General features: G+C 39.7%; 1 long non-coding RNA gene across 1 annotated transcript; it reads right to left on the minus strand.

The window, feature by feature from the left end:
• Window positions 1-3,336: 3,336 nt before the first annotated feature.
• LOC108503289 lies at window positions 3,337-4,078 on the minus strand. Its single transcript, XR_001876791.1, has 3 exons — window positions 4,033-4,078; window positions 3,670-3,795; window positions 3,337-3,541 (listed from the first exon to the last, which is right to left on the minus strand). It is a non-coding gene; the product is annotated as an uncharacterized LOC108503289 (long non-coding RNA).
• Between the last annotated feature and the right edge of the window lie 13,633 nt (window positions 4,079-17,711).

Genomic DNA, 17,711 nt, shown 5'->3' on the forward strand with positions numbered 1-17,711 from the left:
TGCAACCCCAAAAGATATACTGCAGTAACTAATACATAGTCACAATATCTTAAAATGAAACTGTTGCATCAAATTTTTATGCATTCCATTTTCTGGTTGTTCATAAATAAAATATTATATGTCTGGATCATCAACCAAGCTTTTCCATAAAAATCTCATAAACTAAAAGAATGTATGGATAAAAATTAATAGCAAGAGACTGGAACATTTGCTCCAGGAAAATATATTATTGAAAAAAATTATCTGGATTGGATTTTAAAGTGAGCTGTAAATGTCCTCCACAAAGCATTTTATTTCTTATTGAGGATTTAAATCTTCATGCAGCATTTCAGCACTCACTCAAAATGTAAAACCATAGCTGCAATGTTAATGTGTACTCACTATGTGGTGTACTATATACAATAAAAGGTCTCCTGAAACTGGTATTTTCTTTTCTTTCTTATTCTTTTCAGAAGGATTTTGTCCTGTTGTACTAGATTTCATCATTCATAGTTAGATTTTTTATTTCACTGACTATTGTATAGTATATTGTATGGTATTGTATTGTGGAATTTGTTCTGGAAGACCATTAAACGCTTCCCACGATACAAAGCTTTTTAAAATTCATATATAATAGAGTCATAGAATCATTTGGGTCAGAAGGGACCTTAAAGACTATCTAGTTCCAAACCTCCTGCTGTGGACAAGGACACCTTTCACTAGACCAGGTTGCTCAGAGCTTCACCCAGCCTGGCCTTGAACACTGCCAGGGATGGGACATGCCAGTTTCCCTGGGCACCCTGTTCCAGAGCCTCACCACCCTCACAGTAAAGAATTTCTTCCTAATATCTAATCTAAACCTCCCCTTTCAGTTTGAAGCCATCCCCCCTTGTCCTATCTGCTCTTGTAAAAAGTCTCTTTTCATCTTATAACATATTATTACTAAGAATACTGCCCAAATTCGCTGAATCAAATGACCTGAACATATTTTCCAATTAAATTAGTAACATATAATGAAAACCAAAGGAATTAGTAAATATTAGATACTTTTAGGTAGCGTACTCCATTATATTTTTTTGCAATAAACTTTAATTCTGGCTGATATTTTCTGGACTTCAGTCATTTGGAAAAGTATTTTTCTGTAAAATTTAACAGGTGCCATTCTGGTTTTTTTCCTTTCTTTCTTCTTCCTCTCCTCCTGCTCCATGTAGCATAATTATTAGGCCTCTTCCGTGCTCATGGACTATTTCAGGGACTACTGTGAGCACAGGGAGCCAGGTGAATTATTACTTCTCGTGCAGCTGAAGATAAATGCTGGCATATTTTAAGAAACTACACAACTGTGTGGACCTGTTTTGTCCAGTTAACTGGGAAAAAAGTAAAATAATTAAAAAATATTAATTGTGCTGATATGTGGCTGTTCCATTTGTACAGCACTTTCCCTGTAAAATACATGAACTCGCCTTCTCCAAGAAACATTCACTTCAGAATCTGCAAAAAATAGGAGATGTCATTAAAATGTTGAGAGTTATACATTCACCTGAGCAGCAGCGTTGTACACCCACTCAGAGAGTAGCCTTGATCCCGCAAGATCCAAGGTTATTTTATACTTGAATAGGACAGGATTTATGTCATAACCCTTAAAAAGAAGATTTTCTGGATAGAGGTTACTTTAGTAATGATGAATGTGATGCAACACGAATGAAGAATATACAGAAAATCAAAATAGCGCATACATGCCAAAAAATGTTGTGAAGTAGGAGTAGAGGAAAGGTGACTTAAAGAAATTTGGTCCAATGGTTTTCTTTCCACAGTGTCATTCGCCTTCTGCTCTAAGCTGATGTTCACTTTATTTGTTATCTTTTATGAAAGAATGATCTTTTCATGCTACTTGCTACAGCTGTAAAATGGCATCGTTACTTAAGTTAGTTTTAATTTTATCTGAAATAAGAATAATTAACACTCTGGAAACAGCTGCCCATATTTCATAAAAGCTGCTCTATGCTGTATTAGAAGTTAATACTCTGTGCAATTGCTTACGTACCTTCTACTGCATTGCTTTTCACTTAATGTCATGAGACATGGCCCTCAATAAAAGCACTCAGCAGAAGAAATAAGTTGAGATAACCTTTGGCATAGATATGCAATCTCAATAAAAGTTAGGTAAATAAAGCAGATGGGTAATCATCCTTTACCACTTAAACCAGGCAGAAAAATAATGTTTGACTTGATAGGTCTCCAGGCTGTGTTCAGGTTGACTTAAGGAAAGCAAAGGCCTCTTACCCTAACAGATATTTCTGTGGTTAAAAGTTCCCTATGAACAGAAATTCCCACAGACTTAAGAAGAGTTCCTGCACTGCCTTTCAAACATCTTCTTCTTCTGTATTTTGGAGAGTTTCTACAAAAAACAGGACGCAATACTTAAAGCTGTTTTAATTTACCTTTTTTTTTTTAGCTTTGCTTTTTACTGCTCCTTAGTGAGCCCGGTAAAACAGGCTAGCCCCAGGCCAGGGGATGGTCTTCCCTTCAGCCCACCAGTGGATCCTTGGGATGGAGCCTGGAGGCTGTGACTGCAGCTTGGGGTGGCAGCCAGACCCTGGGGTGCTGCTGCTTTAAGGGCAGTGACAGGAGTAGGAGCGGGGCAGTAAGAATGGCCTGGTGACCTGGCTGCAGCCCTGCAGCTTGTTCATTCTCTACACTCAGTAGGAGCACTGTGCTGAAATTCCTCAGCTGTAAAGGTACTACTCATGCTGCTTTAAAGAAAATTGTTTTCTCCTGAGGCAATGTCAGCTCTTTACTGTTTTTTTTGCCTATGCTCTGTAGAGATGCTGCATCATCATCTCTTTTATATAAAAGTAGTAGCTGTCCTGTAGACAAGGAAGAACTCCGCTCACCTGTCTGGAAATCTGAGTGGAGATACTCTTGATCATTTCCAACTTTTGAATTTTGCAATTGCAAATAGTTCTATGATCATATTGCAAACATGAAGCAGTGATAAAGCAGGAAAAGATCAATCAGGTGAAAATTCAATTTCACTTCAACAAAGATCTTCATTTCAGGAATATCCCTTTCTGTGAAAAATGGGAAAAGAGTGAACATCATGAGGAGGTGCTGAATGTCTAAGCTTATGCTTATACACTGCCAGTGCAAATTTGATCACAAACTTCATCTATGTTACAGAGGGGAGAGGGAGCCAAGGGGTAACATCCCCTAAGAAAGTCTTGCCTAAACACTCACAGACACAGGATTTCTTAAAACAAGCAAATTTATTGACATATTTACATAGGGTAAATCCCTCCTGTGCCTCCTGGTAGGAGGAGCATCACAAGTGGGAGCAGGTACAGAGATTGTGCAGGAAGCAGGTATTTGACTTCAGTTTGTCACATGAGAGAGGACGAATCACAACAACTTTCTCCGGCATGGATGTAGGAATGACTCATCGGCAGATCCACTCCGCTGCTCAGCTGGCAGTGCTCTGGTGCTTATTATCTTCCTCCTCCCTCTCATCCTCAGAACTCCGGCTGTCAGAGCCTGCACTGCTCTGCCTGGACAGCCAGTAGAGCTCAAAGAGAATGAGGAGGATTTCAGCAGAGGCCCAGAACTACCAGTGCTGGTAGGTAGAGAGGACCACACTCTCCTGGCTGAAGCTAGCATGCTCCTCTGCTCCATTTCCCCCAGCAGCCAAGTCACCTCCCAGCTCCGCTGCTCCTCATGGTGCTACAGGAGCTCTTGCACAATGTCTTCTGCCTGGTCACCCACCCACAGTAAGCATTGCAGGATGCTCAGCACGTCAGGATTTGGGTGACACTCAACGGCCTGGAGGAGGAGGAGAGAAGGGGCTCAGCAGGGCTCGATGGCAGGGAGATGGCACAGGGTCCTGGGCATGGGTGGGAGAGGGGATGAGGGAGATCAGATTTATGAAGGGGAAGGTTGGTGAGGGCTGTGGGAATGGACATTCGCCTTGGCTGACAGCTCCGGGCACTTCTGTGCCTGGCCCTGAGGGTGGCACCTGCCCTGCCCTGCTCCCAGCAGCCCCTGAACCCTGACTACAACCTTAAAAATGCCCCAGCACTGCTGCCCTGGCCCTTGTCCAGCCCAGCCTTCCCCCTGCCTGCCCCACTCTCTGCTGGCTGGAGCCACACTGCAGCAGCCAGCACTGCTGGCTGACACATGTGGTGACACCGCTCCGTGACTTGTCCTTTGTGATGTCAACACAAAGGATCAGAGCCACATGATGTCAACACAGGATGTGAGGATCAGAGCCACATGCTGACACCCCACCTGCCCAGCCATGGCTGGCACTGAAAAATGCTTTGAACCTGGCCTTCTCTCCAGAAATCCCAAACCAATCCTCTTCCCCTCAGTAGATTGGTTCAGCTTTAACTTTTGCTGAACTATTATTCCCATAGTAGACTAAATTTTAGAATAGCTGCACTTATTTTTACTCTTTGCATTTTCTTTCTTGTTTGGGCAATTTGATTTTGCAAATATTCCATACAAAGTTCCATGAAAAAATATTATTTTTTTCCTGTATCACCATTTCCGTTTCTATACTGAACTTCCATCATGTGTACATCATGTGCTATCCCCTGCTTATCTATGGTAAAGGGAAGGTGAAAGAGGCTGTGAGTCTCATGTCTGTTCATAACCGTCAGGCTGAGAATGCATATAACAGAGTCATTTAGAAAGAGAATTTTATATCTGTTGTTTCTGGCATGAAACATTTACATAAGTGGCCCCAAAGTGGCTTCTCTGGTAGCCACAGTGCATTACAAACTAATGACTAATTTTTTTGTCCAATGTCATTCCTAGATCCCCTTCAATACAGCAGCTTTCAAAATTTTTACATCCAAAGTATTTAAGATTATTTTATGTAGCATGCATAGATCAACAATTTCTGTGCTCTGTGTGTGGTACAATGTACTATACAATACTTATCTGTGATAAAATATAACAATAGAGTAACATCAGTGGAAAATATTAACATCACACTGATGGAGCTCACACTTAGCCAAAGCAAATATAATTAAAAAAAAAATAATGTGCCTAGTTTCAGTAACATCTACTTTGTTGTTTGTCAGTTTTCATTGCCTTTTGCAACTCCTACTAATTTAATGCTATTTGAAATTTCACTAAGGTGAGGTTAAATCTTCCTTGTGCTTTGTTTAACTTTCAAATTCTACCCTGGGAGAACATTAAAGTTGTAAAACATAACGGATAACTACATTTTAAACTAAGATTTCTTCTGAGGAACTTTGCCATTTGATTAGAGAAAAGAGACTTTGGCGAAATGTTGTTTGATTTACCCCTTGTAATCAGTTGCAGTTACAAAACATTTGCAGAAAAGAAAGGGATTAAGGATTGTTATTAATATTACACTAAGGAGAAATTTGATTCCTTGAAATTAGCATCTGTGATGTGTAATGAAAACGCTTGAAAAAAAAGAAATAGGGAGCTAGTGCAAACCCACACCACTTGTATGGCAGAGCACAGGGCCATTAAGGGCTGCATGATGGTTCTCTCACAGCAGGCTTGAGTACCTATGCAGCTGTTACGTAGAGATACATAATCCAGATGTGTGTGTGTTACATGAAAGAGATCAGTACAGGGTCTGGACACAGTAAACAGTGCTCACACCCTTCAGTAGTAAAGGCGGCAGCAAGAAAACGGGACAGAAGACTGTGGAATAATTGGAGCACACTCAGATTTTCCCTGATCCTTAATCTATGCAGATATCTTTTGTAGTTGTTGTTGGAGAAGTAGCCATGTTGTAAGAGCCACGAGGAGAAACAGCAGCAGCCCCACTGGGGGCTGGGCCCCCCCCAGCCCCCAGCAGGGGGGCTACAGAGACTTGGAACAGTGTTAAGCTGGACTATGTATCTGTAGCTATGAGCTGGGGGATGTTTCTCCACTGTGAACCGCAGCAAGAGATACTGAAAAGCGGCGGCAGAACTGCACTGACCGAAGAAACGGTGACAGAGCGCCAGGAGAGATAAGATCGGGCAGCAACAACAGACATGCAGCACATAGAGAGAACTCCTGGAAGGAGAGAGAGAAAGAGATAGAGAGCCGGCAGCAGAGAGAGAACTGAGTTCTACAGAGAAAGTTTGGGTAAGAACTAAAACTGAAACCCCAAACTCCTTGGAGACCCCTCACCTCCTGGAAGGGAGGGGTGAAGTGCAACATGCACTGCAGAGGAGCTGAAAAGCTCAAAGTGTCCTGGAAAGCTGGACCAGGATGGCCAAAGGAATGCAGAGAGGGTGACCTTGGCCCCCCCCGCTGCTTGAGACAGAGCACAGGAGCTCTGGTAGAACTCTTGAGGCAAAGGCCTTCAACTGAAAGCTGCCCGAGATGTTCTGACTCAGGGGTGGATCCCCTGAGGAAGGGACCTTCATGGGGGTCTTACACCCCATGATATGACCGTGGTGAAGCGAGTTTTGTCCCTGCTACGCAGTCCACGGAAGAGAAGACCCTCGCTTGAAGACGACGGGCCGAGGGGCTTGGATACCCCTCGTGTGTACTGGTAGAGATCCAGATCCAGCTGCTGCATGAGAAGAAGAGAACCTGCTGCCTTAGAGACACTACTGCTCTGAGAGTAGAAAAGGATCTTTTCCTTCTTCCCTCCTGGACTTTTATTTGCAGGGGGGAAGAGATTTGATCCATTGTAAATACTCATGTCATGGTAGAGATAATTAAGATTGTATATAATGTTTTGTAGTATTTATTTTGTACAGTCATTGTAATATATTCCCTTTCCCCCATTTTGAGTCTTGTGTGGTGTCTGGAAACCATCTCACACTGGATTGAGATGTGGGAGGGGGCTAGGACTAGGGAATTGGATTTTTGGGGCTCTCAAACCATGACATCTTTATAGATAACCAGGGTGGCATGCAACAAAATTGATGCTGTGAATTTCTATTTCTACTAAATGCAGGAATCAAAGATAAATTCCTAACTTTCTGGTGAATACATTGAATAACTGCATCATGGTACACAAACACAAAATAGTTTTACTTTGACTGTACAAAATATACTAATTTACAGCCTATTCTTAAATGCATCCTTCTTGCCCTGTTGAATAGGTCTCATCTGGTATCAGTCATGTGCTTTAATGGCTATCTGTAAGCATACTTGCATATTCACACCTTTCAGCAAAATTACTGTTAGGAAGTGATTAAGAAACTAATTGGGTCATCACTCGGGAGGAAAAGCCTGTGATACTTATCACCAAATATTAATTTTTGTCACAAGCTCTTAGCTTTGTCTGTAGTTCCCAATTACAGTTGGCATAGCAAATATAAATCAACTACAGAACAACTGACAGTTATATTCCCCACGCCAAATTCCCAGTGGAACTCTTGAAGACTGAAAGAAATAGTTAATCACAAGTTTTAGAGGTATATTTTGAAGACACCACTGTGCAAGGTCTCTTGGTGACTAGCTTTTGGTACCATCTTCATGCTTTCTTAGAGCTGAGACATTCTGGACAGTTTTGGACATTCTGTAGTAGAATCACACCCTGAAGTCACAACAGAGGCCACAGCTACAGTTTGTCTAGATATTAGAGTCTATTTTTCAGGTGGTGAAATTTGGTTATTTGAACAGATTCCTTCCTAATTATTTATGGTTCATGTCCTTAAACACGCAGACATCTTCCACCAAAATAATTTCTGGTGCTGCAGAGGCTTGCTCTCCTATTCAGTAAGCATCCGAGAAATCTCTGCTTTCATCGTGAAACGGAAAAGACTTTTTTTATGTCCATGTACTATATTGATCTGTTTTAATAGAAATTCCAGGGCAGTCAGTTCTTTTTCCATTTATTTTCCTTGTTAGGCATCTGATTGCTTTTATGGTAGCTTAAGAAGGCTTTGTCAGCTCTGACTCAACGTTTTTCAAACAAGAATTCTTCTGTGTGGGCTGTTATTTTCTACGTTTTTCCCTCTTAACTTCTCAGTTTCATAAAGCTTCTTATGTAAGCTGCATGGCTTTTAAGATTTGTCACACAAATGCTGCCTTGGCCACCTCACTTCCTGCTGCACAAGGAGCAGGGGAAGTCGACCATATTAGCACAAGATTTTGAGCTTGGATTTCCCCCTTACTGTGCAGGCAACTGTGTAGCTTATGTATGTATATATTCAACAGACAGATAGAGCCTGATTTTCCAAACAGCCACTGTTAAACACTATAAAAAAAATATCATACAAACCAGAATGTAATCCATTTCCTACGCAGTAAGGTGAATGTCAAGAAAAAAGACATTGCTGCAATGTCATGCTGATCTGAAAGAAGCTGCTGCTTTTTTTTACTCTCCTGCTTTTGAATATTACACCAAAGGGATTAATTTACTGGGGAATTGTTAAATGTTTTACCTGCATACAAGATTTTTTAAATTACGTTGTGTCAAATAGTACTAAAATAACTGGATAGCTGACGATGTCATCTGTTGCAATAAATTTAGACAGTGAGTACTCAATCTAATTTAATACTGGGCAGCAGATCAAAAATGTCTCTGCAGCATCCCACTAATCTGCAGTGAGTGATTTCTGAAAATATAAATATATTAAAACTGAGACTAGCAATAAAGTGAATGTAGATTTACATATCTGTTTATCTTAATTATATAGTACCTTAATCAAATTGGACATATGAATTATGAAGTTCTGAATTAGTAAAATTAGTTTGGATTTTACATCTATTTTGATTCTCCTAGATAGAGTTCACCTGAAGAACTGCTGTGTATACTACTGGGGTACTGCAGTGAAATTGTTATTCCTACTTGGTTGCTGAGAATTTAAATATTTCTTCTGACATCTGGTTTGTGGGGGAAAGCTGGGAAAGAGGAGAGAAATTGTTCCAAAGTTACAACTTGGTTTCTGTTTTTTCTAGAAAATAAGTTTTTAATCAAAGCTATGGAACAACTTTTCAAGATACATGATGCCATGTTTTGCAATAATTAGTGTGACTTTTGATTCCTCAGTTACAGAGGAATGAAACCATTCTTGTGTAAATCAGAATGTATAAATCCATATGTCACAAACTGACATTTGTGTATATGTATGAGATGATCATGACTGTGTTTGCAGGCTCACACCATAAAGCTTGCTTTTCAGTGGGGGCTGTTACGTTTATGCCGATGATGTATACCTTATTATGCATTTAACTTCTATGCATGATAGGAGATTTTCCTAGCATTTCCATCTATTTTTGATCTAGTTGATGTTTGCTGTGCTGTAATAAATCAAAGTAACTCATCCTTACTTTTAAACAAGAAATGGATTTTGTAGATCCCACTGGCCTTCCTATCCATGTCATGCAGTGATTTGCTCAAGAGAGAAAAATGTCTTTACATATCACACAGCCTTCTACTCTTTTCCTTGTTTGGCACCTCCAGTATTTACTTTTATTCTGGTTAAGCATTATCCAAATCCATAAGCCAGAGGATTCCCACATGGTAATCATGGTTTATTTCACCCTAACATTAAGGGACAAACAGAGAGGCAGCTGGCACAGTGAGCAATTGTTGCGTCTCGTTCTGTGCTGTCTGAGGTGCACAGTGCTGGAGACTGGCAGGAATGTAACAGGAATATCTGGTCTGTCCTAGGAGCCAGTAAAGGCTGTGGTGGCAACAACCGAAGCTCTTTGGCTGGTGGTAAAATATTTCATTAGTGCAAATGCTATTCTTGATAGAAAAGAGTTTGGGGTGCTCAGTAATGAATTCTCTTGGTGTGTACTTCTCTAACTCATAAAAAGCCCTCTTTTTAGAAACCTGTCAATTTTCTTCTTTCCATGCATTAACAATTACTGAAGGTTAGTTATTCTGTGGGAGGAGAGCAGATAGAATGCATGAACACTCAGCCATAAGGATCTGTCCAGGTGTTCCAGAATGCCTCCTCATCTATCTAAGGTCATTGACCAAAAAAGGATTGGAAAAAAAATCTGAATTTGTTCCATGTATTTTGTGCTCGGTGTTCTGGTGCTATTGATTCTAGTCAGTATGCTTCAAATTGAATGTTTTCTACCCAGCACACAGCTTTGCATCAGGCTGGATTACCGTGAGAAGTGTGCAGTTAAAATCCATCATGGATTGGCAGAAAGAATCAAAATCATAGAATGTCATGAGTTGGAAGGGACCCACAAGGATTGTTGAAGTCCAACTCCTGGCCCCGCACAAGACAGCTCCAAGAATCACACCATGTGCCTGAGAGCACTGTCAAAATGCTTCTTGAACTTTGTCAGGCTTGGTGCTGTGACCGCTTCCCTCGGGAGCCTGATCCAGTGACCGATCACCCTCTAGAGGAAGAACCTTTTCCTATTATCTAACCTAAACCTCCCCTGACACAGCTTAATGCCACTCTCTCTGGTCCTGTTACTGGTCACCACAGAGAAGAGATCAGTGCCTGTCCCTTTGCTTCCCTTCACAAGAAGGTTGTGGACTGTGATGAGGTCTCCCCTCAGTCTCCTCTTCTCCAGGCTGAGCAGACCAAGTGACCTCAGCCACTCCTCACATGGCTTCCCCTCAAGGTTGTTCACCATCTTTGCTGCACTCCTTTGGACACTCTCTAATAGCTGAGTTTCTTATATTGTGGTGCCCCAAACTGCACACAATATCCAAGGTGAGGCTGCCCTTGTGCAGAGCAGAGCGGGACAGTCTCCTCCCTTGACCGGCTGGCGATGCTTTGCTTGATCCCCCCCAAGGACATGGTTGGACCTCCTGGCTGTCAGGGCACTACTGATGCGTATTCAACTTGCCATCGACCAGGACCCCCAAGTCCCTTAACGTGGCACTGTTTTCCAGCATCTTATTCCCCAGTTTGTGCGTACATCTGGGGTTGCCCCATTCCAGGTGCAGAATCCAGCACTTGTGCCTTTGTTAAATTTCATACAGCTGGTGATTGCCCACCTCTCTAATTTGCTGAGGTCCCTCTGCAGGACCGCTCTGCCCTTGAGGGAGTCAACAGGTCCTCCCAATTTAGTATCATTGGCAAATTAGTATACCTTTGAGTCCTGCATGCAAGTAATTTATGAAGATGTTGAAGAGAACCGGGCATAAAATAGAGTCCTGAAGAACCTCACTAGTGACCAGTCACCAGCCTGATGTTACCCTATTCACTATAACTCTTGTGCCCAACCTTTTAGCCAATTGCATGATGTGTTTATTACATGTGTGGACATTTTTTCTGGAAGCATATTGTGAGAGACAGTATCAAAAGCTTTGCTGAAATCCAAAATGATTACATCAACTTGCTCCCCTTGATTAACTAGGTGTGTTACCCTGTCATAAAAAGAGATTACATTTAACAAATGTAATCATGTGGGACTTTTCCCTCATGAAGCCATGCTACCTGTGACTGATGACTGCATTGTCTTTCAAGTAGTTTTCAATAACTCCAGGAATAATCTTCTCCATACAATCTTCTCCATAATTTTATCATTCAAGAAAGGGCACTGCATAGCTAACAACTCCAAAAGCAAGGTACTACAGTCAGTAAACTGTTGTCAAAACTAAGTTGAATATAACCAAAATGCTCTCCACCCAAGTGTTTTGGCTGTATGGTTTCCGCATGCAATCGAGCATAATCTGTATGATGGGAGGAACCAGAGTTGCCCCTCTCAGCCAGACCCAATGGATAAAAATGGTGGGCATGCACAGCATTTGGCCAACCCAACTGATGCACGCTCTTGACTTCACGTCACAGTGAATCAAGTCACAAGACCTGAGCTCTGAACTGTGTACAGTGCCTCAAAAAGAGACATAGGAGAACATTAGCTATTTTTGTAAAAGAATTAATCTGATGTAATGTAGATAGGATAAAATGAGTTTAAAATTGTTTTGTGATAATAATCTTGTGTATCATCTTTACTCAATCTTTTGAAAAATTGCTACTGACACCATTTCGGAAGATTTGGATTAGGAATTTGTTTATAGACTTCAACAGAACTGTCTATATACAGGAAAAAAAATTATTTTTTTTCCTTTTAAAATGTATTTTAATATTCTAATATTTTAAATGCTTTAAGACATTTTCATAAATCTACTATGTTTTAGGCACTTTAATAACTTGTCTTGCAGCTATACTAAACTCTGGTAACATTATTTCAGTCTCCTTCTCATTAAAATAAACTGCTCACTGAGTTTTCAGAATACCCTAATGAAGATGTTCAAACAAAATTTGGAGAGAAAAGTTCTTCATTTCCTGTATAGCAAGGTACTGTGATAAATTTAAACCCTTTACACTTTTGCTCATAACAGAAGAAAATTATGAAGACATACATTTCATTATCACGTAGTTAAGCATGGCTAGCTTCCTTCTGAACTACCTCCCCCTCCTCAACAGTAGGATGGATAATACTTTTAGCTGGAGTATAGACACATAATCTTGCCTTAAGGGCCTTTAACAGAACCTTCGAACTTTGCTTTGAGGGCCATTAACAGAATGTGCAAACCTTCAGTTCTGTATTTTTCTTTTGTGTTATGAAGGAAGGAATATAGATAACAAACATGTTTTCCTTTCAATCTTACTGCCAGCAATTTCCATCTGAAGTAGCCGCATTAAAGACCCTGGAGTTATTTTAGGTGTATGAGAAATAAGATCAGAAGCTATGCTACTGTATGCTATTACTGTTATTAGCTTAAGTATTTGGTAATTTTTTCTTACTGCCATTGCTCCAGGCTCTGCTTTGTCCACAGACATCTTCCTTCACTTGAAGATGTGTGAGATTTGTATTGGTGATGAAAAGAAACAATTGCCAGTCTGTCTGCATGCAAACCTCCTTTTATACACTGCAAGGTCTGGTACTTCAACACTGAAGTTGAAGAATCACACTGCTTGCTGTCATTTCTCCTCCTGAGCCAGTTTCCCCTATATGACACAAGAAAGCAGGTGGTGTAACAACCCATGTGCTTCTTTTGCCTTTGCTGTTTACTCTACACTTTTAACTATTTTGCTTCAAATATTTTCTGTAGACCATTTTAGTTATCCCTCAAGCATTTATCCCATTCCTTGAGTTTTCCACACTAATCTAATCTGCTCTATTGATAAAGAGGGAAGGATTTTCCAAACAATTCCTCTGAAGAATCTATTTGTCTCCTGTCTCCTTTCCAACTATTTCATGTGCCATAGTCTTGCCTTTTTTTTTTAATTTAAGAAATCACAAGAAGTTTGTTAACAGGGAGATGTGACAAAAAGACAAAATTTAATACTGTTAAAGAGCCCGTCCAAATTCATCAAATAGTTATGAACGTCCTATTATAGTCAACTGATATGAAAAATTATGTATGATGAAAACTACTAGTGCATATAAATATTTAAGAATTTGTTACATTTCTTCTCCACCTTTTTTTTTTAGTAGACTGAAAAACAACATCCTCTGAAGTTCATGCTCTGCTGTGTGAAAGCATGAAGAACTGGAGAGCTGAAAGAAATAAGCACTCACTGAAGTTCTGTCTATTGCTACTGCGCAGAGCAGAGAGAGAGGGATGTCCAGGCTCTGAGAACATGCACCCTCCAGCAGTTTCAGGGCTGACCCAGATGATGGTGTGGGACTCTCACTTTGTGAAGAGGGCTCTTCAAGAAAACTCTTCTGGAGAGGCCTTACTAAGGTCTGTCTAGCTTCACTTAGGAACTGCTTTTAAGCAGCTGCCCTCCCCTTGGATCCCACGAGAGCTATATTTCAGCTGTGATGCATCTATGCCATGCCTAGCCAGGTACTTTGTTGAATTGAGCTGCAGAGGTGACTCGCAGATGTGCCATCTTGGCCTGACCTGGGACCTGCTTCATCACTGTGGACTTGCTCTGGCTGACCCCAGCAGCCCCAATCTCTTCTGGCTTTGCTGGACACTGGTGCATGGGAAGTGAGGCTGGGGCACCTGCTTATGTTCCTGCTCCAGTGCTCCTCTTCCCCCGTGGTGCAGCCTGTCACTGTGGCTCCCTGTTGCTAGGAATAAATAGAAAAGTTAATTCCCAACACAGATAAAAAAGTCTGTGTATTCTGAACATGTTTTAATGTACAATATACAATGTAACTGTTTCTTTAATAAAACCCTAATACCAGTGTAATGATTGTACTGTGTGGGACATGACAGCATTCAGTGCTCCAGGTAGCAGGTACTCAGGCATGCAAAACTTAAGCTCTTTACAGTATGTAGTCACTCCCCTTTTAGACTACAGCAAAAATTTTCTCTCTTCTAAGTAGTTTTTGATGCTTTTTTTTTTGGTATTTTTGTATTAAGGCTGTTTTGGATTCCTACTTGTTCTAAGGAGAACTGAGTATGTACATGTTATAAAAGCAAATAGGTAATAATGTAATAAGAAAAAAGAGTTATGTGTCTTCTGCAGTGGTCTTTCTTGTTTTAAAAATACCAGCCAATTCTGAAAGTTTTCTGATCATAGTAGCTGTTAAGATTGACTAACTTGCAATTCTTTTTTTTAAAAAAGAGTTCTTTTCTTTTTAATTCAGTCTTGTATATATCTGTCACAATGATTCAATGGGTGGCTATTGTAACTCATGGCAGCTCCAGTGGTTTAGCTCTGTGGATTGTGCATTTCAAGGAATAAACATGTAGAGGTCTATAAATTTATCAGCTTCACGGTTTGATAATGCCAGGGATTGTATTGCCACTACAAGCTAATACTAAAATGCTGCTAGAGCTGTTTTTTAAGTTTCAGGAGTTACAAACTATCATATTCTCCTTCCTTTTTAAAAGTTTTATTTATTTTATTTTAGTTGGTGTGAGTGGGTGGATGAAGAAAGAGTTTTGTTTTCTGTGGATTGTCCACATTCAGTCTGTCTATGCCCAGCACCAAATGCATAAATACCTTTATATACTTGGGACTGTAGAGCCTATGATTCTATTTGCATGAATTTTGAAGTATTCTTAAACTATTGTAAAGATAGAATTCATAAGCAAATAAATTAAATTTTTTCTTTGAAGTAAGGAATGTCTGATTGACCCTAAAATTGGGAACCAAATTATCTCAACTTCTGTTCATCTATTGATTTGGAACTGCATACTGCCAGAGTATGGATAAGAGGGCTAATGTTTTAAGCACATGTGTAATTAAAGAAATAGGAAGTCTGCAGAATATAATTAGGTAGTGACCTTACTGTTAGCAAGTCAGCTTTAGTCTGTCTGGTATCAGTGGAGAGAGACATAGTCCAGAAATGGATCTCCTGAGTCACTGAGCCTGCTTCTCTGACATTATAACATGTCAAATAAACTCATTATAATCTTATGAGGGACAGAGTATAAAAGAAATGAACCTTATTACCATCTTGGTATGTAAAATCAACTCATCTCTCAGTAAGAAGATGTGACATCATGGCATGTATGATTTGGCATCAAGCACAAAGTTTTTCAAGCTATGATGTTGGGCACAGGGAGAAGTTCCAGCTGCCAAATGCCACCTACCTTGGTTTTAAAGACTGAGTAAATTTAGACACCATCCCAACTTGCGTGTCTATCAAACAGACCTCAGAAAGAGTTTGGGAGAAAAGGGGGATATGGTTCACTGGACTGAAACTTCAGTCCAGGTTTAGGTAATGTTCTTTCACAACTCACTGGCCTGGAAGAAGGAAGATGTCATGAAAGAAGTGTTATAAGGTCGCTTAAAACAGTGTGGCCTTTGGTGGGTGTGGGGGGATGAACCACTGCAAAGGGTTTCTACCTTACACAGGTGAGGAGACTCTGAAGCAATCCAAAGACCATGTACCATAAAATGTGCTTTGTACTGCAAGTATTCATTAAATCTGCATTGCCAGTGACCAACTTATTTTATTCAGAATAAACATTCCTTACAAATTTCTCATGATTTTAACATGATGTTTATTAACTGCTGAAAAAGAAGCTGAAATTAATTAAACATAAGGGTCAGAAGTACAAAAAGCAGTTAATGGACATTTGAAAAGTTTTGATTTACCTAAAACATTAATACAATTCTATGTGTGAAACATTAAGATATCCAAAGATTTCAGAAGAAATTCTTGCCTATTTAGAGATTTCATAATTTAAAATCCTTTATAGGCTCCTAAAAATAAGAAATCCTGAAGACTCTAATCTTTCAAAAACAGAGAATTGTGCACCAGCATGGAGTCTAGAACAGGACTAGGAAAGGCCAAGAGTATGAGCAGAGAAATAATGGCAGAAGATTATTTCAGTGAATAATATTTTACAAAATATGAGTATTTGGGCTAATCCACAAATAAGGTGACGATTTAAAATTAATTACAGCTAAAAGATAAACAAAATTATAGCATGACCTGTGTAATAATTATGCATGCTAGATGTGTAATTCAGATGCTGATAAGTGGGCTTTTGAAATGGAATGTAAACATCTTTGAAGTATGTGGAAAAGGTTTGTCTCGGATTTAAAATTTCTCCTAGACATGCCATCCTCCAAAGAACGAATACTGCCTAATGTCACCTTTCCCACATAAGGCTGATATGAAGATCTGTGATGTATAGCACTCACATTAATGTGCATGTCATTGATTGTCTTTGTGTTGTGACAGAGTGGCAACTGATTTCACACTCACGTAACAGGCAACAGGGATAATTTTTCTGATATCATCCTAGTAATTACATGGCTTTCCAAGTGCTGTGGTGCAGAATGCAAAGATAATCCCCCAGTTTGGGCATGAATGTTGTCTCATTTGCAACTGGTACATTGATATTAACCTTTGCTTGGCTGACATTGTGGGTGACAGCAAAACAAGGATATGGAAAAAAGCGAAGAGTATGAACCAACAGTTTTATTCTGAATAGGTTAAATGGAGTAGGGCTAAAGAGTTTAAAACTGAGAATTTGCAGATTTTTTTGACAACAGGTTCTTATGTGCTTAACTATTTGCATAGCATCTTCATCCAGATGCAGTCATTTTTGCACTGCTTGATTAAAATAAGACACAAGTATACTAAATAAGGTGTTTTGCTGTGAGTGTTGCTGAATGCTAAGTCACTATAAGGAACATTTCAATTTTGAAGGATATGCATGTGTCCAAAGTGTGCAAAAGAAGAGAGAGAAATGGAAATCACCCAAGATCACCAAACCAGAAGTTAGAAGTTCATCTCTGAGTAAGCTCATGCATCTTTTGACCAGATCAGAAATGTAGACACTCTTTTCTAGTACTCTTGGCTAGTGAAAAGACGAACACTCCTGTTTTTCCTGCTTATTTACTGGCTTGCATGTGTGGTTTTTTTTAAATGATGGATCACATGATAATGTCGTATTTCTAATTTTTTTGTCACTGTTGATTAGAACTTGGTTTTGTCTCTAACCATTATTTGATTAGAGCAATGATCTTTGTATTTTACAAAGGAAAACAGGCCCATTATTAAATCAGTAATTAAGAACTCCTCTGAAAATAAAAATGGAAAAAAAAATGATCCTTCTTTTATCACTCTATTAAGACAATAAGTAAAAAGTTTTTTTTCTTTCTGAGTTATTTTGTGGTATGGCAGGAATTGTCTAAGGATCTGGGTTTTGTCTAGAATTTGTGTTTGGACAGTTGATAAAAAAAACCAAAAAAAAGCCAAACCAACAACTTTTAACTTGCACTTAATAAAACTCTTTCTGGGAGCCTGAATATCAGCACTGGTACAGTTTAGAAAACTGTGAAATTTTTTGGGTAGATTTGAAATAGCCTGAAAGAAGATTTAAAACCTTCTGTAGTTTAGACAGAGAGAGATCAAAACAAACTGCCTTGACTTACTGCTCCTATCTGTTGAGCTGAATA

Source organism: Lepidothrix coronata, unplaced genomic scaffold, assembly GCF_001604755.1.
Source record: "Lepidothrix coronata isolate B3197 unplaced genomic scaffold, Lepidothrix_coronata-1.0 Scaffold135, whole genome shotgun sequence".
Classification (NCBI taxonomy): Eukaryota; Metazoa; Chordata; class Aves; order Passeriformes; family Pipridae; genus Lepidothrix; species Lepidothrix coronata.